This window comes from Salvelinus alpinus, chromosome 34 (genome assembly GCF_045679555.1).
Source record: "Salvelinus alpinus chromosome 34, SLU_Salpinus.1, whole genome shotgun sequence".
Classification (NCBI taxonomy): domain Eukaryota; kingdom Metazoa; phylum Chordata; class Actinopteri; order Salmoniformes; family Salmonidae; genus Salvelinus; species Salvelinus alpinus.
The window spans coordinates 2,631,986-2,655,306 of NC_092119.1; the positions used below are offsets into that span (position 1 = coordinate 2,631,986).

Consider the following 23,321-nt stretch of genomic DNA (forward strand, 5'->3'; position numbering starts at 1 on the left):
AGTGTTTTCGTTTCATGTTCATCTTCGGTCATTTTATTAAAAGAAGATGGCTTATTTTCCTCATGCTGCGTTTTGGTCCGAATCTCTTCCACACGATCGTGACACAAGCTGTAGATATGAATATGATATTGTAAGAAGAAAAAGGGGTTGATAGAGCAATTGGGAAAACAAGACAGAATTCCAGTCATTTTCCCCAAATTCCCCAGTTTTCCAGAAAGACTGGTTGGAAGATTCCTGGAATTACGAGGGAATAATGAGGAAATCGGGGGAAACCCGATTTCATCAGTCACACATCAATACATTATCTAGAGGAGGTGACAGATTCACCACAACTCATGCGACAAAATTGCTTTCCAGTGCGTGCGTGTGCGTGTGTGTGTGTGTGTGGACAATATCCTGCCAGTAACGTCATCCCCAGAGACCAAACAAAGCTAAATAAACAAAAACGAGTATAAGACCTGAAGATACAATATCCCATAAAAGTGCTATTTTTCCAGAGTAATAAACCTTTTCAGATGTCTGTTGGAATCCCTTGATGTGCCCTTATACCGACACAGGAAACATTCAGCACCACGGACAGTACCGTTAACCTGAAACAATCAGCACCACGGACCATACCGTTAACCTGAAACAATCAGCACCACGGACCATACCGTTAACCTGAACCAATCAGCACCACGGACCATACCGTTAACCTGAACCAATCAGCACCACGGACCATACCGTTAACCTGAACCAATCAGCACCACGGACCATACCGTTAACCTGAACCAATCAGCACCACGGACCATACCGTTAACCTGAACCAATCAGCACCACGGACCAGTACCGTAAACCTGAAACAATCAGCACCACGGACCATACCGTTAACCTGAACCAATCAGCACCACGGACCATAACGTTAACCTGAACCAATCAGCACCACGGACCATACCGTTAACCTGAACCATTCAGCACCACGGACCATACCGTTAACCTGAACCAATCAGCACCACGGACCATACCGTTAACCTGAACCAATCAGCACCACGGACCATACCGTTAACCTGAACCAATCAGCACCACGGCAGTCCGACCGAAACTCGCCCACGGCCTACCGTTAACCTGAACCAATCAGCACCACGGACAGTACCGTTAACCTGAAACAATCAGCACCACGGACCATACCGTTAACCTGAACCAATCAGCACCACGGACCATACCGTTAACCTGAACCAATCAGCACCACGGACCATACCGTTAACCTGAACCAATCAGCACCACGGACCATACCGTTAACCTGAACCAATCAGCACCACGGACCATACCGTTAACCTGAACCAATCAGCACCACGGACCATACCGTTAACCTGAACCAATCAGCACCACGGACAGTACCGTTAACCTGAAACATTCAGCACCACGGACCATACCGTTAACCTGAACCAATCAGCACCACGGACAGTACCGTTAACCTGAAACAATCAGCACCACGGACCATACCGTAAACCTGAAACAATCAGCACCACGGACCATACCGTTAACCTGAAACAATCAGCACCACGGACCATACCGTTAACCTGAACCAATCAGCACCACGGACCATACCGTTAACCTGAACCAATCAGCACCACGGACCATACCGTTAACCTGAACCAATCAGCACCACGGACCATACCGTTAACCTGAACCAATCAGCACCACGGACCAGTACCGTTAACCTGAAACAATCAGCACCACGGACCATACCGTTAACCTGAACCAATCAGCACCACGGACCAGTACCGTTAACCTGAAACAATCAGCACCACGGACCATACCGTTAACCTGAACCAATCAGCACCACGGACCATACCGTTAACCTGAAACAATCAGCACCACGGACCAGTACCGTTAACCTGAAACAATCAGCACCACGGACCATACCGTTAACCTGAAACAATCAGCACCACGGACCATACCGTTAACCTGAAACAATCAGCACCACGGACCATACCGTTAACCTGCACCAATCAGCACCACGGACCATACCGTTAACCTGAAACAATCAGCACCACGGACCATACCGTTAACCTGAACCAATCAGCACCACGGACCATACCGTTAACCTGAACCAATCAGCACCACGGACCATACCGTTAACCTGAACCAATCAGCACCACGGACCATACCGTTAACCTGAACCAATCAGCACCACGGACCAGTACCGTTAACCTGAAACATTCAGCACCACGGACCATACCGTTAACCTGAACCAATCAGCACCACGGACCAGTACCGTTAACCTGAACCAATCAGCACCACGGACCAGTACCGTTAACCTGAAACAATCAGCACCACGGACCATACCGTTAACCTGAACCAATCAGCACCACGGACCATACCGTTAACCTGAAACAATCAGCACCACGGACCATACCGTTAACCTGAAACAATCAGCACCACGGACCATACCGTTAACCTGAAACATTCAGCACCACGGACCATACCGTTAACCTGAAACAATCAGCACCACGGACCATACCGTTAACCTGAAACAATCAGCACCACGGACCAGTACCGTTAACCTGAAACATTCAGCACCACGGACCATACCGTTAACCTGAAACAATCAGCACCACGGACCAGTACCGTTAACCTGAAACAATCAGCACCACGGACCATACCGTTAACCTGAAACAATCAGCACCACGGACCATACCGTTAACCTGAAACAATCAGCACCACGGACCATACCGTTAACCTGAAACATTCAGCACCACGGACCATACCGTTAACCTGAACCAATCAGCACCACGGACCATACCGTTAACCTGAACCAATCAGCACCACGGACCATACCGTTAACCTGAACCAATCAGCACCACGGACCATACCGTTAACCTGAACCAATCAGCACCACGGACCATACCGTTAACCTGAACCAATCAGCACCACGGACCATACCGTTAACCTGAACCAATCAGCACCACGGACAGTACCGTTAACCTGAAACATTCAGCACCACGGACCATACCGTTAACCTGAACCAATCAGCACCACGGACCATACCGTTAACCTGAACCAATCAGCACCACGGACCATACCGTTAACCTGAACCAATCAGCACCACGGACCATACCGTTAACCTGAACCAATCAGCACCACGGACCATACCGTTAACCTGAACCAATCAGCACCACGGACCATACCGTTAACCTGAACCAATCAGCACCACGGACAGTACCGTTAACCTGAAACATTCAGCACCACGGACCATACCGTTAACCTGAACCAATCAGCACCACGGACAGTACCGTTAACCTGAAACATTCAGCACCACGGACCATACCGTAAACCTGAAACAATCAGCACCACGGACCATACCGTTAACCTGAAACAATCAGCACCAAGGACCATAACGTTAACCTGAAACAATCAGCACCACGGACCATACCGTTAACCTGAAACATTCAGCACCACGGACCATACCGTTAACCTGAAAAAATCAGCAACACGGACCATACCGTTAACCTGAACCAATCAGCACCACGGACCATACCGTTAACCTGAACCAATCAGCACCACGGACCATACCGTTAACCTGAACCAATCAGCACCACGGACCATACCGTTAACCTGAACCAATCAGCACCACGGACCATACCGTTAACCTGAACCAATCAGCACCACGGACAGTACCGTTAACCTGAACCAATCAGCACCACGGACAGTACCGTTAACCTGAAACAATCAGCACCACGGACCATACCGTAAACCTGAACCAATCAGCACCACGGACCAATACCGTTAACCTGAAACAATCAGCACCAAGGACCATACCGTTAACCTGAAACAATCAGCACCACAGACCATACCGTTAACCTGAAACATTCAGCACCACGGACCATACCGTTAACCTGAAAAAATCAGCAACACGGACCATACCGTTAACCTGAAACAATCAGCACCACGGACCATACCGTTAACCTGAAACAATCAGCACCACAGACCATACCGTTAACCTGAAACAATCAGCAACACGGACAATACCGTTAACCTGAAACAATCAGCAACACGGACTATACCGTTAACCTGAAACAATCAGCACCACGGACCATACCGTTAACCTGAAACAATCAGCACCACGGACCATACCGTTAACCTGAAACATTCAGCACCACGGACCATACCGTTAACCTGAAAAAATCAGCAACACGGACCATACCGTTAACCTGAAACAATCAGCACCACGGACCATACCGTTAACCTGAAACAATCAGCACCACAGACCATACCGTTAACCTGAAACAATCAGCAACACGGACCATACCGTTAACCTGAAACAATCAGCACCACGGACTATACCGTTAACCTGAAACATTCAGCACCACGGACCATACCATTAACCTGAAACAATCAGCACCACGGACCATACCGTTAACCTGAAACAATCAACAAAACAGACAGTACCGTAAACTACAACATTCAGCACCACGGACAGTACCGTAAACTACAACCAACACCACGGACTGTACCGTAAACTACAACATTCAGCACCACGGACAGTACCGTAAACTACAACATTCAGCACCACGGACAGTACCGTAAACTACAACATTCAACACCACGGACTGTACCGTAAACTACAACGTTCAACACCACGGACAGTACCGTAAACTACAACATTCAGCACCACAGACAGTACCGTAAACTACAACATTCAACACCACAGACAGTACCGTAAACTACAACCAACACCACGGACTGTACCGTAAACTAAAACATTCAGCACCATGGACAGTACCGTAAACTACAACATTCCGCACCACGGACAGTACCGTAAACTACAACATTCAACACCACAGACAGTACCGTAAACTACAACCAACACCACGGACTGTACCGTAAACTAAAACATTCAGCACCACGGACAGTACCGTAAACTACAACATTCCGCACCACGGACAGTACCGTAAACTACAACGTTCAACACCACAGACAGTACCGTAAACTACAACGTTCAACACCACGGACAGTACCGTAAATGACAACGTTCAACACCACAGACAGTACCGTAAACTACAACGTTCAACACCACAGGCAGTACCGTAAACCTTAACCAATCAGCACCACGGACAGTACCGTTAACCTGAAACAATCAGCACCACGGAACATACCGTAAACCTGAAACAATCAGCACCACGGACCATACCGTTAACCTGAAACAATCAGCACCAAGGACCATACCGTTAACCTGAAACAATCAGCACCACAGACCATACCGTTAACCTGAAACAATCAGCACCACGGACTATACCGTTAACCTGAACCAATCAGCACCACGGACCATACCGTTAACCTGAAACAATCAGCACCACGGACCATACCGTTAACCTGAAACAATCAGCACCACGGACAGTACCGTTAACCTGAAACAATCAGCACCACGGACCATACCGTTAACCTGAAACATTCAGCACCACGGACCATACCGTTAACCTGAAACAATCAGCACCACGGACCATACCGTTAACCTGAAACATTCAGCACCACGGACCATACCATTAACCTGAAACAATCAGCACCACGGACCATACCGTTAACCTGAAACAATCAACAAAACAGACAGTACCGTAAACTACAACATTCAGCACCACGGACAGTACCGTAAACTACAACCAACACCACGGACTGTACCGTAAACTACAACATTCAGCACCACGGACAGTACCGTAAACTACAACATTCAGCACCACGGACAGTACCGTAAACTACAACATTCAACACCACGGACTGTACCGTAAACTACAACGTTCAACACCACGGACAGTACCGTAAACTACAACATTCAGCACCACAGACAGTACCGTAAACTACAACATTCAACACCACAGACAGTACCGTAAACTACAACCAACACCACGGACTGTACCGTAAACTACAACATTCAACACCACAGACAGTACCGTAAACTACAACCAACACCACGGACTGTACCGTAAACTAAAACATTCAGCACCACGGACAGTACCGTAAACTACAACATTCCGCACCACGGACAGTACCGTAAACTACAACGTTCAACACCACAGACAGTACCGTAAACTACAACGTTCAACACCACGGACAGTACCGTAAATGACAACGTTCAACACCACAGACAGTACCGTAAACTACAACGTTCAACACCACAGGCAGTACCGTAAACCTTAACCAATCAGCACCACGGACAGTACCGTTAACCTGAAACAATCAGCACCACGGACCATACCGTAAACCTGAAACAATCAGCACCACGGACCATACCGTTAACCTGAAACAATCAGCACCAAGGACCATACCGTTAACCTGAAACAATCAGCACCACAGACCATACCGTTAACCTGAAACAATCAGCACCACGGACCATACCGTTAACCTGAAACAATCAGCACCACGGACAGTACCGTTAACCTGAAACAATCAGCACCACGGACCATACCGTTAACCTGAAACATTCAACACCACGGACCATACCGTTAACCTGAAACAATCAGCACCACGGACCATACCGTTAACCTGAAACATTCAGCACCACGGACCATACCATTAACCTGAAACAATCAGCACCACGGACCATACCGTTAACCTGAAACAATCAACAAAACAGACAGTACCGTAAACTACAACATTCAGCACCACGGACAGTACCGTAAACTACAACCAACACCACGGACTGTACCGTAAACTACAACATTCAGCACCACGGACAGTACCGTAAACTACAACATTCAGCACCACGGACAGTACCGTAAACTACAACATTCAACACCACGGACTGTACCGTAAACTACAACGTTCAACACCACGGACAGTACCGTAAACTACAACATTCAGCACCACAGACAGTACCGTAAACTACAACATTCAACACCACAGACAGTACCGTAAACTACAACCAACACCACGGACTGTACCGTAAACTACAACATTCAACACCACAGACAGTACCGTAAACTACAACCAACACCACGGACTGTACCGTAAACTAAAACATTCAGCACCACGGACAGTACCGTAAACTACAACATTCCGCACCACGGACAGTACCGTAAACTACAACGTTCAACACCACAGACAGTACCGTAAACTACAACGTTCAACACCACGGACAGTACCGTAAATGACAACGTTCAACACCACAGACAGTACCGTAAACTACAACGTTCAACACCACAGGCAGTACCGTAAACCTTAACCAATCAGCACCACGGACAGTACCGTTAACCTGAAACAATCAGCACCACGGACCATACCGTAAACCTGAAACAATCAGCACCACGGACCATACCGTTAACCTGAAACAATCAGCACCAAGGACCATACCGTTAACCTGAAACAATCAGCACCACAGACCATACCGTTAACCTGAAACAATCAGCACCACGGACCATACCGTTAACCTGAAACAATCAGCACCACGGACAGTACCGTTAACCTGAAACAATCAGCACCACGGACCATACCGTTAACCTGAAACATTCAGCACCACGGACCATACCGTTAACCTGAAACAATCAGCACCACGGACCATACCGTTAACCTGAAACATTCAGCACCACGGACCATACCATTAACCTGAAACAATCAGCACCACGGACCATACCGTTAACAGAAAAAATCAACAAAACAGACAGTACCGTAAACTACAACATTCAGCACCACGGACAGTACCGTAAACTACAACCAACACCACGGACTGTACCGTAAACTACAACATTCAGCACCACGGACAGTACCGTAAACTACAACATTCAGCACCACAGACAGTACCGTAAACTACAACATTCAACACCACAGACAGTACCGTAAACTACAACCAACACCACGGACTGTACCGTAAACTAAAACATTCAGCACCATGGACAGTACCGTAAACTACAACATTCCGCACCACGGACAGTACCGTAAACTACAACATTCAACACCACAGACAGTACCGTAAACTACAACCAACACCACGGACTGTACCGTAAACTAAAACATTCAGCACCACGGACAGTACCGTAAACTACAACATTCCGCACCACGGACAGTACCGTAAACTACAACGTTCAACACCACAGACAGTACCGTAAACTACAACGTTCAACACCACGGACAGTACCGTAAATGACAACGTTCAACACCACAGACAGTACCGTAAACTACAACGTTCAACACCACAGGCAGTACCGTAAACCTTAACCAATCAGCACCACGGACAGTACCGTTAACCTGAAACAATCAGCACCACGGACCATACCGTAAACCTGAAACAATCAGCACCACGGACCATACCGTTAACCTGAAACAATCAGCACCAAGGACCATACCGTTAACCTGAAACAATCAGCACCACGGACCATACCGTTAACCTGAAACATTCAGCACCACGGACCATACCGTTAACCTGAAAAAATCAGCAACACGGACCATACCATTAACCTGAACCAATCAGCACCACGGACCATACCGTTAACCTGAACCAATCAGCACCACGGACCATACCGTTAACCTGAACCAATCAGCACCACGGACCATACCGTTAACCTGAACCAATCAGCACCACGGACCATACCGTTAACCTGAACCAATCAGCACCACGGACCATACCGTTAACCTGAACCAATCAGCACCACGGACAGTACCGTTAACCTGAAACATTCAGCACCACGGACCATACCGTTAACCTGAACCAATCAGCACCACGGACAGTACCGTTAACCTGAACCAATCAGCACCACGGACAGTACCGTTAACCTGAAACAATCAGCACCACGGACCATACCGTAAACCTGAAACAATCAGCACCACGGACCATACCGTTAACCTGAAACAATCAGCACCAAGGACCATACCGTTAACCTGAAACAATCAGCACCACGGACCATACCGTTAACCTGAAACATTCAGCACCACGGACCATACCGTTAACCTGAAAAAATCAGCAACACGGACCATACCGTTAACCTGAAACAATCAGCACCACGGACCATACCGTTAACCTGAAACAATCAGCACCACAGACCATACCGTTAACCTGAAACAATCAGCAACACGGACCATACCGTTAACCTGAAACAATCAGCACCACGGACTATACCGTTAACCTGAAACAATCAGCACCACGGACCATACCGTTAACCTGAAACAATCAGCACCACGGACCATACCGTTAACCTGAAACAATCAGCACCACGGACAGTACCGTTAACCTGAAACAATCAGCACCACGGACCATACCGTTAACCTGAAACATTCAGCACCACGGACCATACCGTTAACCTGAAACAATCAGCACCACGGACCATACCGTTAACCTGAAACATTCAGCACCACGGACCATACCATTAACCTGAAACAATCAGCACCACGGACCATACCGTTAACCTGAAACAATCAACAAAACAGACAGTACCGTAAACTACAACATTCAGCACCACGGACAGTACCGTAAACTACAACCAACACCACGGACTGTACCGTAAACTACAACATTCAGCACCACGGACAGTACCGTAAACTACAACATTCAGCACCACGGACAGTACCGTAAACTACAACATTCAGCACCACGGACAGTACCGTAAACTACAACATTCAACACCACGGACTGTACCGTAAACTACAACGTTCAACACCACGGACAGTACCGTAAACTACAACGTTCAACACCACGGACTGTACCGTAAACTACAACGTTCAACACCACGGACAGTACCGTAAACTACAACATTCAACACCACAGACAGTACCGTAAACTACAACCAACACCACGGACTGTACCGTAACTAAAACATTCAGCACCATGGACAGTACCGTAAACTACAACATTCCGCACCACGGACAGTACCGTAAACTACAACATTCAACACCACAGACAGTACCGTAAACTACAACCAACACCACGGACTGTACCGTAAACTAAAACATTCAGCACCACGGACAGTACCGTAAACTACAACATTCCGCACCACGGACAGTACCGTAAACTGCAACGTTCAACACCACAGACAGTACCGTAAACTACAACGTTCAACACCACGGACAGTACCGTAAATGACAACGTTCAACACCACAGACAGTACCGTAAACTACAACATTCAGCACCACGGACAGTACCGTAAATGACAACATTCAACACCACGGACAGTACCGTAAACTACAACATTCAACACCACGGACTGTACCGTAATCTACAACATACAGCACCACGGTCAGTACCGTAAACTACAACATTCCGCACCACGGACAGTACCGTAAACTACAACATTCCGCACCACGGACAGTACCGTTAACCTACAACATTCAACACCACAGACAGTACCGTAAACTAAAACAAAGGACTGATCGCTAAATTGAGCACAACGGCCTCTGGACAGCGCTGCCCGGGCCTCACGGCTCCGGTGTTGTTGATTGGTTGGTTAAGCTCCCAGATAGACTGTATGCCATGTTGCCTAGTCCCCTTTCCAATGACACATACAATTGTAAACCTATAAACTAATATAGAAGGAAAACATACGTTCAGAACGTACAGACAGTGGCCACCGTACCAGATACCCATCTCTAACAAGACCACGTCTATATCTAAACATTATGCAATAACACAAGATTTCTACAAAGGAACATGTTTTACAAAACAAATTCAATGTTATTAGGTAGCTATAACAGCAACATAGACAAAATTATAAAGTGTTAAAATATGAATGTGCAATAAGTCTGCAATGTGTTGCTATGGCCTCAATACAGTTGTCTGAAACCTCTACCTGTCTTGTTGCTATGGCATCAATACAGTTGTCTGAAACCTCTACCTGTCTTGTTGCTATGGCATCAATACAGTTGTCTGAAACCTCTACCTGGCTTGTTGCTATGGCATCAATACAGTTGTCTGAAACCTCTACCTGGCTTGTTGCTATGGCATCAATACAGTTGTCTGAAACCTCTACCTGGCTTGTTGCTATGGCATCAATACAGTTGTCTGAAATCTCTACTTGTCTTGTTGCTATGGCATCAATACAGTTGTCTGAAACCTCTACTTGTCTTGTTGCTATGGCATCAATACAGTTGTCTGAAACCTCTTGCTGTCTTGTTGCTATGACATCAAAACAGTTGTTTGAAACCTCTACCTGACTTGTTGCTATGGCCTCAATACAGTTGTCTGAAACCTCTACTTGTCTTGTTGCTATGGCCTCAATACAGTTGTCTGAAACCTCTACCTGTCTTGTTGCTATGGCATCAATACAGATGTCTGAAACCTCCACCTGTCTTGTTGCTATGGCCTCAATACAGTTGTCTGAAACTTCTACATGTCTTGTTGCTATGGCCTCAATACAGTTGTCTGAAACCTCTCGCTGTCTTGTTGCTATGGCCTCAATACAGTTGTCTGAAACCTCCACCTGTCTTGTTGCTATGGCATCAATACAGTTGTCTATAACCTCTACCTGGCTTGTTGCTATGGCCTCAATACAGTTGTCTGAAACCTCTACTTGTCTTGTTGCTATGGCCTCAATACAGTTGTCTGAAACCTCTACTTGTCTTGTTGCTATGGCATCAATACAGTTGTCTGAAACCTCTACCTGTCTTGTTGCTATGGCCTCAATACAGTTGTCTGAAACCTCCACCTGTCTTGTTGCTATGGCATCAATAAAGTTGTCTGAAACCTCTACCTGTCGTGTTGCTATGGCCTCAATACAGTTGTCTGAAACCTCCACCTGTCTTGTTGCTATGGCATCAATACAGTTGTCTGAAACCTCCACCTGTCTTGTTGCTATGGCATCAATACAGTTGTCTGAAACCTCCACCTGTCTTGTTGCTATGGCCTCAATACAGTTGTCTGAAACCTCTTGCTGTCTTGTTGCTATGGCATCAATACAGATGTCTGAAACCTCCACCTGTCTTGTTGCTATGGCCTCAATACAGTTGTCTGAAACCTCTACCTGTCTTGTTGCTATGGCATCAATACAGATGTCTGAAACCTCCACCTGTCTTGTTGCTATGGCCTCAATACAGTTGTCTGAAACCTCTACCTGTCTTGTTGCTATGGCATCAATACAGTTGTCTGAAACCTCTACCTGTCTTGTTGCTATGGCCTCAATACAGATGTCTGAAACCTCCACCTGTCTTGTTGCTATGGCATCAATACAGTTGTCTGAAACCTCTTGCTGTCTTGTTGCTATGGCATCAATACAGTTGTCTGAAACCTCTACCTGTCTTGTTGCTATGGCCTCAATACAGATGTCTGAAACCTCCACCTATCTTGTTGCTATGGCATCAATACAGTTGTCTGAAACCTCTTGCTGTCTTGTAATATCAGATAATTTACTTTTTTTTAGTTCCTCAGTTATGTGGAGCTCTAAAGAGGGCCTCTGCATCCCTACATAGACTGGCCTCCCCTCCCTCTATCCCTACATAGATAGACCTCCCCTCCCTCTCTCCCTCTATCCCTACATAGACAGGCCTCCCTCTCTCCCTCTATCCCTACATAGACTGGCCTCCCCTCCCTCTCTCCCTCTATCCCTACATAGACAGGCCTCCCCTCCCTCTATCCCTACATAGACTGGCTTCCCCTCCCTCTCTCCCTACATAGACTGGCCTCCCCTCCCTCTCTCCCTCTATCCCTACATAGACTGGCCTCCCCTCCCTCTATCCCTCTATCCCTACATAGACTGGCCTCCCCTCCCTCTCTCTCTCTATCCCTACATAGACTGGCCTCCCCTCCCTCTATCCCTACATAGACAGGCCTCCCCTCCCTCTCTCTCTCTATCCCTACATAGACTGGCCTCCCCTCCCTCTATCCCTACATAGACTGGCCTCCCCTCCCTCTCTCCCTCTATCCCTACATAGATAGACCTCCCTCTCTCCCTACATAGACAGGCCTCCCCTCCCCTCCCTCTCTTCCTCTATCCCTACATAGACAGGCCTCCCCTCCCTCTCTTCCTCTGTCCCTACATAGACAGGCCTCCCCTCCCTCTCTCCCTCTATCCCTACATAGACAGGCCTCCCCTCCCTCTCTTCCTCTATCCCTACATAGACAGGCCTCCCCTCCCTCTCTCCCTCTATCCCTACATAGACAGGCCTCCCCTCCCTCTCTTCCTCTATCCCTACATAGACAGACCTCCCCTCCCTCTCTCCCTCTGCATCCCTACATAGACAGGCCTCACCTCCCTCTCTCCCTCTATCCCTACATAGACAGGCCTCCCCTCCCTCTCTCCCTCTATCCCTAAATAGACAGGCCTCCCCTCCCTCTCTCCCTCTGCATCCCTACATAGACAGGCCTCCCCTCCCTCTCTTTCTCTATCCCTACATAGACAGACCTCCCCTCCCTCTCTCCCTCTGCATCCCTACATAGACAGGCCTCCCCTCCCTCTCTCCCTCTATCCCTACATAGACTGGCCTCCACTCCCTCTCTCCCTACATAGATAGACCTCCCTCTATCCCTACATAGACAGGCCTCCCCTACCTCTCTCCCTCTATCCCTACATATATAGACCTCCCTCTCTCCCTACATAGACAGGCCTCCCCTCCCTCTCTCCCTCTCTCCCTACATAGACAGGCCTCCCCTCCCTCTCTCCCTACATAGACAGGCCTCCCCTCCCTCTATCCCTCTATCCCTACATAGACTGGCCTCCCCTCCCTCTATCCCTACATAGACTGGCCTCCCCTCCCTCTCTCCCTCTATCCCTACATAGATAGACCTCCCTCTCTCCCTACATAGACAGGCCTCCCCTCCCTCTCTTCCTCTATCCCTACATAGACAGGCCTCCCCTCCCTCTCTTCCTCTGTCCCTAGATAGACAGGCCTCCCCTCCCTCTCTCCCTCTATCCCTACATAGACAGGCCTCCCCTCCCTCTCTTTCTCTATCCCTACATAGACAGGCCTCCCCTCCCTCTCTCCCTCTGCATCCCTACATAGACTGGCCTCCCCTCCCTCTATCCCTACATAGACTGGCCTCCCCTCCCTCTCTCCCTCTATCCCTACATAGATAGACCTCCCTCTCTCCCTACATAGACAGGCCTCCCCTCCCCTCCCTCTCTTCCTCTATCCCTACATAGACAGGCCTCCCCTCCCTCTATCCCTACATAGACTGGCCTCCCCTCCCTCTCTCCCTCTATCCCTACATAGATAGACCTCCCTCTCTCCCTACATAGACAGGCCTCCCCTCCCCTCCCTCTCTCCCTCTATCCCTACATAGACAGGCCTCCCCTCCCTCTCTTCCTCTATCCCTACATAGACAGGCCTCCCCTCCCTCTCTCCCTCTATCCCTACATAGACAGGCCTCCCCTCCCTCTCTTCCTCTATCCCTACATAGACAGACCTCCCCTCCCTCTCTCCCTCTGCATCCCTACATAGACAGGCCTCACCTCCCTCTCTCCCTCTATCCCTACATAGACAGGCCTCCCCTCCCTCTCTCCCTCTATCCCTAAATAGACAGGCCTCCCCTCCCTCTCTCCCTCTGCATCCCTACATAGACAGGCCTCCCCTCCCTCTCTTTCTCTATCCCTACATAGACAGACCTCCCCTCCCTCTCTCCCTCTGCATCCCTACATAGACAGGCCTCCCCTCCCTCTCTCCCTCTATCCCTACATAGACTGGCCTCCACTCCCTCTCTCCCTACATAGATAGACCTCCCTCTATCCCTACATAGACAGGCCTCCCCTACCTCTCTCCCTCTATCCCTACATATATAGACCTCCCTCTCTCCCTACATAGACAGGCCTCCCCTCCCTCTCTCCCTCTCTCCCTACATAGACAGGCCTCCCCTCCCTCTCTCCCTACATAGACAGGCCTCCCCTCCCTCTATCCCTCTATCCCTACATAGACTGGCCTCCCCTCCCTCTATCCCTACATAGACTGGCCTCCCCTCCCTCTCTCCCTCTATCCCTACATAGATAGACCTCCCTCTCTCCCTACATAGACAGGCCTCCCCTCCCTCTCTTCCTCTATCCCTACATAGACAGGCCTCCCCTCCCTCTCTTCCTCTGTCCCTAGATAGACAGGCCTCCCCTCCCTCTCTCCCTCTATCCCTACATAGACAGGCCTCCCCTCCCTCTCTTTCTCTATCCCTACATAGACAGGCCTCCCCTCCCTCTCTCCCTCTCTCCCTACATAGACAGGCCTCCCCTCCCTCTCTTCCTCTATCCCTACATATACAGACCTCCCCTCCCTCTCTCCCTCTGCATCCCTACATAGACAGGCCTCCCCTCCCTCTCTCCCTCTATCCCTACATAGACAGGCCTCCCCTCCCTCTCTCCCTCTATCCCTAAATAGACAGGCCTCCCCTCCCTCTCTCCCTCTGCATCCCTACATAGACAGGCCTCCCCTCCCTCTCTTTCTCTATCCCTACATAGACAGACCTCCCCTCCCTCTCTCCCTCTGCATCCCTACATAGACAGGACTCCCCTCCCTCTCTCCCTCTATCCCTACATAGACTGGCCTCCACTCCCTCTCTCCCTATCCCTACATAGACAGGCCTCCCTCTCTCCCTCTCTCCCTACATAGACAGACCTCCCCTCCCTCTCTCCCTCTCTCCCTACATAGACAGGCCTCCCCTCCCTCTCTCCCTCTATCCCTACATAGATAGACCTCCCTCTATCCCTACATAGACAGGCCTCCCCTCCCTCTCTCCCTCTATCCCTACATAGACAGGCCTCCCCTCCCTCTATCCCTCTATCCCTACATAGATAGACCTTCCTCTCTCCCTACATAGACAGGCCTCCCTCTCTCCCTACATAGACAGGCCTCCCCTCCCTCTCTCCCTCTCTCCCTACATAGACAGGCCTCCCCTCCCTCTCTCCCTACATAGACAGGCCTCCCCTCCCTCTATCCCTCTATCCCTACATAGACTGGCCTCCCCTCCCTCTCTCCCTACATAGATAGACCTCCCTCTCTCCCTACATAGACAGGCCTCCCTTCCCTCTCTCCCTCTATCCCTACATAGACAGGCCCCTCTGCCCTCTCTCCCTCTATCCCTACATAGACAGACCTCCCCTCCCTCTCTCCCTATCCCTACATAGACAGGCCTCCCTCTCTCCCTCTCTCCCTACATAGACAGACCTCCCCTCCCTCTCTCCCTCTCTCCCTACATAGACAGGCCTCCCCTCCCTCTCTCCCTCTATCCCTACATAGATAGACCTCCCTCTATCCCTACATAGACAGGCCTCCCCTCCCTCTCTCCCTCTATCCCTACATAGACAGGCCTCCCCTCCCTCTCTCCCTCTATCCCTACATAGACAGGCCTCCCCTCCCTCTCTCCCTCTATCCCTACATAGATAGACCTCCCTCTCTCCCTACATAGACAGGCCTCCCTCTCTCCCTCTATCCCTACATAGATAGACCTCCCTCTCTCCCTACATAGACAGGCCTCCCTTCCCTCTCTCCCTCTCTCCCTACATAGACAGGCCTCCCTTCCCTCTCTCCCTCTATCCCTACATAGATAGACCTCCCTCTCTCCCTACATAGACAGGCCTCCCGTCCCTCTCTCCCTCTATCCCTACATAGACAGGCCTCCCTCTCTTCCTCTATCCCTACATAGACAGGCCTCCCCTCCCTCTCTCCCTCTATCCCTACATAGATAGACCTCCCTCTCTCCCTACATAGACAGGCCTCCCTCTCTCCCTCTCCCTCTCTCCCTCTATCCCTACATAGATAGACCTCCCTCTATCCCTACATAGACAGGCCTCCCCTCCCTCTCTCCCTCTATCCCTACATAGACAGGCCTCCCCTCCCTCTCTCCCTCTATCCCTACATAGATAGACCTCCCTCTCTCCCCCCTTGATCCCTCACACAGCTGACGCGGCCGAGTCAGCAGTGAACGCGCTCTGAGACACATGACATGATGTAGCCTGTGCTTCGCTCGGCGCACTGAGAGAAACCGAGACGGGAGCCTACGGATCTTTTTTCCCCTTTCCCTATTTTGGACAGACGGTTTGCAGAGACTAGTTTAAGATGGCAATTTGAGAGGCCCCGTAAACACGGACTCAGCAGGCGACATGGACAGCCTCAGCTGTTGCCGAATCAATCATCCAGAAGTGCTTTTTTCTCATCTCACAGACACAGACAGTTCTGATTCACTGTTATTTACCTACGGGGGAATCCCTGGTCTAGTCCTACAGGCCCGGGCCATACTTCCCTACCTACCGCCATTATGAAAATAGACCAAGCCACGTTTACACATTAAATAATCATCTGTTCTATTTCAATCGTATATATATATATATATATATATGACAAACACTGTTGCTAAAGCCGACTCATAACGACACCAGGCTTCCATCCGTAATACATGTGGCATCAAAGTGGTGCAAACAATAAGGCGATCTAATAACGTTAATCTAACCAATCACCAATAGGGCTGACACAGCCAGGTGGTTGGCCAGCCCATGCTTGTCAGTCACCAATAGGGCTGACACAGCCAGGTGGTTGGCCAGCCCATGCTTGTCAATCACCAATAGGGCTGACACAGCCAGGTGGTAGGCCAGCCCATGCTTGTCAGTCACCAATAGGGCTGACACAGCCAGGTGGTTGGCCAGCCCATGCTTGTCAGTCACCAATAGGGCTGACACAGCCAGGTGGTTGGCCAGCCCATGCTTGTCAGTCACCAATAGGGCTGACACAGCCAGGTGGTTGGCCAGCCCATGCTTGTCAGTCACCAATAGGGCTGACACAGCCAGGTGGTTGGCCAGCCCATGCTTGTCAGTCACCAATAGGGCTGACACAGCCAGGTGGTTGGCCAGCCCATGCTTGTCAATCACCAATAGGGCTGACACAGCCAGGTGGTTGGCCAGCCCATGCTTGTCAATCACCAATAGGGCTGACACAGCCAGGTGGTAGGCCAGCCCATGCTTGTCAGTCACCAATAGGGCTGACACAGCCAGGTGGTAGGCCAGCCCATGCTTGTCAGTCACCAATAGGGCTGACACAGCCAGGTGGTAGGCCAGCCCATGCTTGTCAGTCACCAATAGGGCTGACACAGCCAGGTGGTTGGCCAGCCCATGCTTGTCAATCACCAATAGGGCTGACACAGCCAGGTGGTAGGCCAGCCCATGCTTGTCAGTCACCAATAGGGCTGCCACAGCCAGGTGGTTGGTCAGCCCATGCTTGTCAATCACCAATAGGGCTGACACAGCCAGGTGGTAGGCCAGCCCATGCTTGTCAGTCACCAATAGGGCTGACACAGCCAGGTGGTTGGCCAGCCCATGCTTGTCAATCACCAATAGGGCTGACACAGCCAGGTGGTTGGCCAGCCCATGCTTGTCAGTCACCAATAGGGCTGACACAGCCAGGTGGTAGGCCAGCCCATGCTTGTCAGTCACCAATAGGGCTGACACAGCCAGGTGGTTGGCCAGCCCATGCTTGTCAATCACCAATAGGGCTGACACAGCCAGGTGGTAGGCCAGCCCATGCTTGTCAATCACCAATAGGGCTGACACAGCCAGGTGGTAGGCCAGCCCATGCTTGTCAGTCACCAATAGGGCTGACACAGCCAGGTGGTTGGCCAGCCCATGCTTGTCAATCACCAATAGGGCTGACACAGCCAGGTGGTAGGCCAGCCCATGCTTGTCAATCACCAATAGGGCCGACACAGCCAGGTGGTTGGCCAGCCCATGCTTGTCAATCACCAATAGGGCCGACACAGCCAGGTGGTTGGCCAGCCCATGCTTGTCAATCACCAATAGGGCTGACACAGCCAGGTGGTAGGCCAGCCCATGCTTGTCAATCACCAATAGGGCTGACACAGCCAGGTGGTAGGCCAGCCCATGCTTGTCAGTCACCAATAGGGCTGACACAGCCAGGTGGTTGGCCAGCCCATGCTTGTCAATCACCAATAGGGCTGACACAGCCAGGTGGTAGGCCAGCCCATGCTTGTCAATCACCAATAGGGCTGACACAGCCAGGTGGTAGGCCAGCCCATGCTTGTCAATCACCAATAGGGCTGACACAGCCAGGTGGTAGGCCAGCCCATGCTTGTCAATCACCAATAGGGCTGACACAGCCAGGTGGTTGGCCAGCCCATGCTTGTCAATCACCAATAGGGCTGACACAGCCAGGTGGTTGGCCAGCCCATGCTTGTCAATCACCAATAGGGCTGACACAGCCAGGTGGTAGGCCAGCCCATGCTTGTCAGTCACCAATAGGGCTGACACAGCCAGGTGGTAGGCCAGCCCATGCTTGTCAGTCACCAATAGGGCTGACACAGCCAGGTGGTAGGCCAGCCCATGCTTGTCAGTCACCAATAGGGCTGACACAGCCAGGTGGTTGGCCAGCCCATGCTTGTCAATCACCAATAGGGCTGACACAGCCAGGTGGTAGGCCAGCCCATGCTTGTCAGTCACCAATAGGGCTGACACAGCCAGGTGGTTGGCCAGCCCATGCTTGTCAATCACCAATAGGGCTGACACAGCCAGGTGGTAGGCCAGCCCATGCTTGTCAATCACCAATAGGGCCGACACAGCCAGGTGGTTGGCCAGCCCATGCTTGTCAATCACCAATAGGGCTGACACAGCCAGGTGGTTGGCCAGCCCATGCTTGTCAATCACCAATAGGGCTGACACAGCCAGGTGGTAGGCCAGCCCTTGCTTGTCAATCACCAATAGGGCTGACACAGCCAGGTGGTAGGCCAGCCCATGCTTGTCAGTCACCAATAGGGCTGACACAGCCAGGTGGTTGGCCAGCCCATGCTTGTCAATCACCAATAGGGCTGACACAGCCAGGTGGTAGGCCAGCCCATGCTTGTCAATCACCAATAGGGCTGACACAGCCAGGTGGTAGGCCAGCCCATGCTTGTCAATCACCAATAGGGCTGACACAGCCAGGTGGTAGGCCAGCCCATGCTTGTCAATCACCAATAGGGCTGACACAGCCAGGTGGTAGGCCAGCCCATGCTTGTCAGTCACCAATAGGGCTGACACAGCCAGGTGGTTGGCCAGCCCATGCTTGTCAATCACCAATAGGGCTGACACAGCCAGGTGGTAGGCCAGCCCATGCTTGTCAATCACCAATAGGGCCGACACAGCCAGGTGGTTGGCCAGCCCATGCTTGTCAGTCACCAGCTGTGATTTGACTGTTATGGGGTGTGGACCCTACAGAGAGATTGATTGCGTTGTAACTGTAGGCGCAAACAGAGCAGCACCCCGGAGAGGTGACACACTCGCTCTAATCAGCCTCCCCCCCCTCTAGCGTGGCCTGGCACACCGCATCCAAACACACAGTCCTCATCCTCAACTCTACTGATGCACATGGACCGACTGACTCATTTGGCATTGCCAGGCGATGTTTGCTGTGACGCTGTGAAGAACCACTCCTCCATATGAATAGCTAGTCTGGCGGAACCTTATACTGCCACTGCATGGCTTTAAGACACATCATTGGCCCTTGTTATAGGCTTGAGATATTCATTATGATCATAGGCACATACATAACACAGTAAACTGTATTATCATTTCAATTATTACCGCCTCGGGTATCCGGTCTAGCGGTTCTCAGAAACACTGTAGCATATAATCTATAGGTAACAATCTAAAGGTTACTGTTAGATTAGATGTTTCTTTATTGTCTGATTTTTCACATATAGATTTGCTTTTGCGTGCAAGAAAATGTACTGTGATATGGAGAGACATGGCATAGGAAATAACATTACACATTCACATTCGTGAGAGAAAAAAAACGAAAGTAAAATGACATCTTAAGTACTCTTACGCCTTCCACATTGCATAGCTAGTTGTCCCTCCGATACTCAATGTTACACATCCCCTTTCATGTCCAAGGTCTCTCCCTGAGAGTTGCACAGTGTTAGTTTCAATGTCCATGCATGCTACTGCATGCATATCATTGAGTTATAGCTACTAACGAGACCCAGGCGAATTCATTTCATTACAGCCTACCTGTATTTGCATCCGGAAGTGTCTTTTTTTAGTCGACACTGCGTAAATGCCTCTTTTCCTATCGACCCTTTTTGACTCCGACGTATCTATTTGGTCAGCTGTAAAGGTTTATATTGCTTGTATCAGCACCTCCTCCTCCTCAGTCAAACGTGCTGTAGCCTCCTAGCCGCCTGCCGTTGAAAGAATGCCCCAGAGTCGATATCGGTTTCCTCACGCACACTCAAACTGGTCCCCAAGCCCGTTCTGCTTCCGGCCGATCGATCAAACCGGAGAAGTGATGGCTCGCTCTTCTTTTCCTCCCTTCCTTTTTACCGTTAGCCCGGTCCGCCAGGCAGATAGATAGACCAACCGTCAAGCTGTCGGCGGCGAAGAGGACGTTAATTCTGAGGTCTGAACCGATGGAAGGGGACCTTAGACTCCAAATCCATGCAAACCCAAACGGCTCTTCTCTTCTCCCGCAAGCCGACAGCAGTGCTCGCCGCCTCTCCTGCCCATCTCCTCTGCGTTAGCGCAGAAAATGTATTCTGATGGTCTCGGTATAGATGCGGCTCCTTTTGCTGTCCAGTCCGTTGGTCAACTTTTTAAAAAAAAGAAGAAAATATGGCACACCAGTCTTGCGAAATAACCAACGTTACGATCTCAAATAAATCAAACACAAATATTCCATTTGACGATATATCGACATCATTTTGGCATGCGGACCAACGGAAGCTCCAGATTGTCTATTTGTTTTACATCTTAAATCCAGATGAAATATTTTCTTTTCCACTCGGCCTTAGTCCTTTCGAAAGATGATATTCTGTATTCAAATAGAAAATCTTAAGTGAGCAATGCCTCGCGCCCCTGCACGCCTCTTTTATCACCCCCCCCCCCTCCTCCCCCCTCCCCTTCACCAAAAGTCACACAGACACACACACGCATCTACGTCACCATCAGCTGGGGGACTGAGGTTGATAGAGAGAGAGAGAGAGAGAGAGAGAGCGAGCGAGCGAGCTGCAACACAAACCATGAATATTCCGTTTTATTGCAATGGTGCAGACGGGGCCGGGGAGGAGAAAGAATCCATAGGGACTGAGATTAGCCGGGACGCTAATCCGTCAGAATCCTGTCTCTTAGGAGATGGATTCCATGTCGAACTGTAATGGAGCCTTCTATGGTTGCTGCCGAAGTCGGTTACATTGTTGCTTCATGCCAATTACATGGATCATTCTGGAATGTTTCAAAATGAGCAATGGTTAGGCCACCCTAGTGTTAGTAGGATAACAGTGTTTAGATGGACTGTAGTGTACTATATAGTTTAAAAGGGCTATGTCGTATTGCCTTCAGATTATGTGGATATACTGGGATGGCTTCTGGGAAAATAATAAGGTGAATATTTATATAAGTCATTCATTCGTTTATTCATTCATGTATTTCTTCATTCATTCATTTATTCATTCATTTATTCATTCATTCGTTTATTTATTCATTCATTCATTTATTTATTCACTCATTTATTCATTCATTCATTTATTAATTCATATATTCATTCATTTATTCATTCATTCATTCCCAATGCTGCCGTTTGCCATTTTAAGGGAACCAAAACCAAAATGGATCTCCACAAGTAAAATATACTGGACTCAGGGGTTATGCTCTACACATTCAGAGATATCTGACTAAATTACATATAATTTAACTGAGATGGGATGTTCTCCCCCAGTTTACTGCAGACAGACATGGTACCGTGGTGTGTGAGTGTGAGTGTGAGTGTGAGTGTGAGTGTGTGTGTGTGTGTGTGTGTGTGTGTGTGTGTGTGTGTGTGTGCGTGCGTGCATGTGTGTGTGTGTGTGTGTGTGAGAAGCTGAACATGATTACCAGAGCAGAAAGAGACACCGCTAGGGAACAAGTACTTATTGATTTGACATAAAACATAATTATAAAACATCAATTATAAAACATAATTATAAAACATAATTATATGTTCGATGATTCCTTTTGGGACAAAACAGAGAGGAATAAAATGAAACAAAAGTAATATAGAGATTGATAATATGGGAATGTTGAAGCAGTAATCTGTGTTTTAGATTACTATTTATACTGTAAGAAGATAAACTGAGGTAATACACATGCATACACAATTACATAACTTTATTACGTGATTAAAAGGTCAGATGCTAAACTAAGCAAACTAATCCCAGTGACAGAATCAGAATGGGAAGTTCAGCACCATGACAGGGGACAGCGGCCAGGGAAGTTCAGCATCATGACAGGGGACAGCGACCAGGGAAGTTCAGCATCATGACAGGGGACAGCGACCAGGGAAGTTCAGCACCATGACAGGGGACAGCGACCAGGGAAGATCAGCACCATGACAGGGGACAGCGACCAGGGAAGATCAGCACCATGACAGGGGACAGCGACCAGGGAAGTTCAACACCATGACAGGGGACAGCGACCAGGGAAGTTCAGAACCATGAC

General features: G+C 49.4%; 1 protein-coding gene across 3 annotated transcripts in view; it reads right to left on the minus strand.

The window, feature by feature from the left end:
- LOC139563557 (sodium/calcium exchanger 3-like) overlaps positions 1-21,719 on the minus strand; it is a 184,284-nt gene extending 162,565 nt beyond the window's left edge. For all 3 annotated transcript variants that reach the window (XR_011672587.1, XM_071382328.1, XM_071382327.1), the window contains exon 1: positions 20,862-21,719. The gene's annotated coding sequence lies outside the window, so the exon portion shown is untranslated. The remainder of the gene's footprint in view (positions 1-20,861) is intronic.
- Between the last annotated feature and the right edge of the window lie 1,602 nt (positions 21,720-23,321).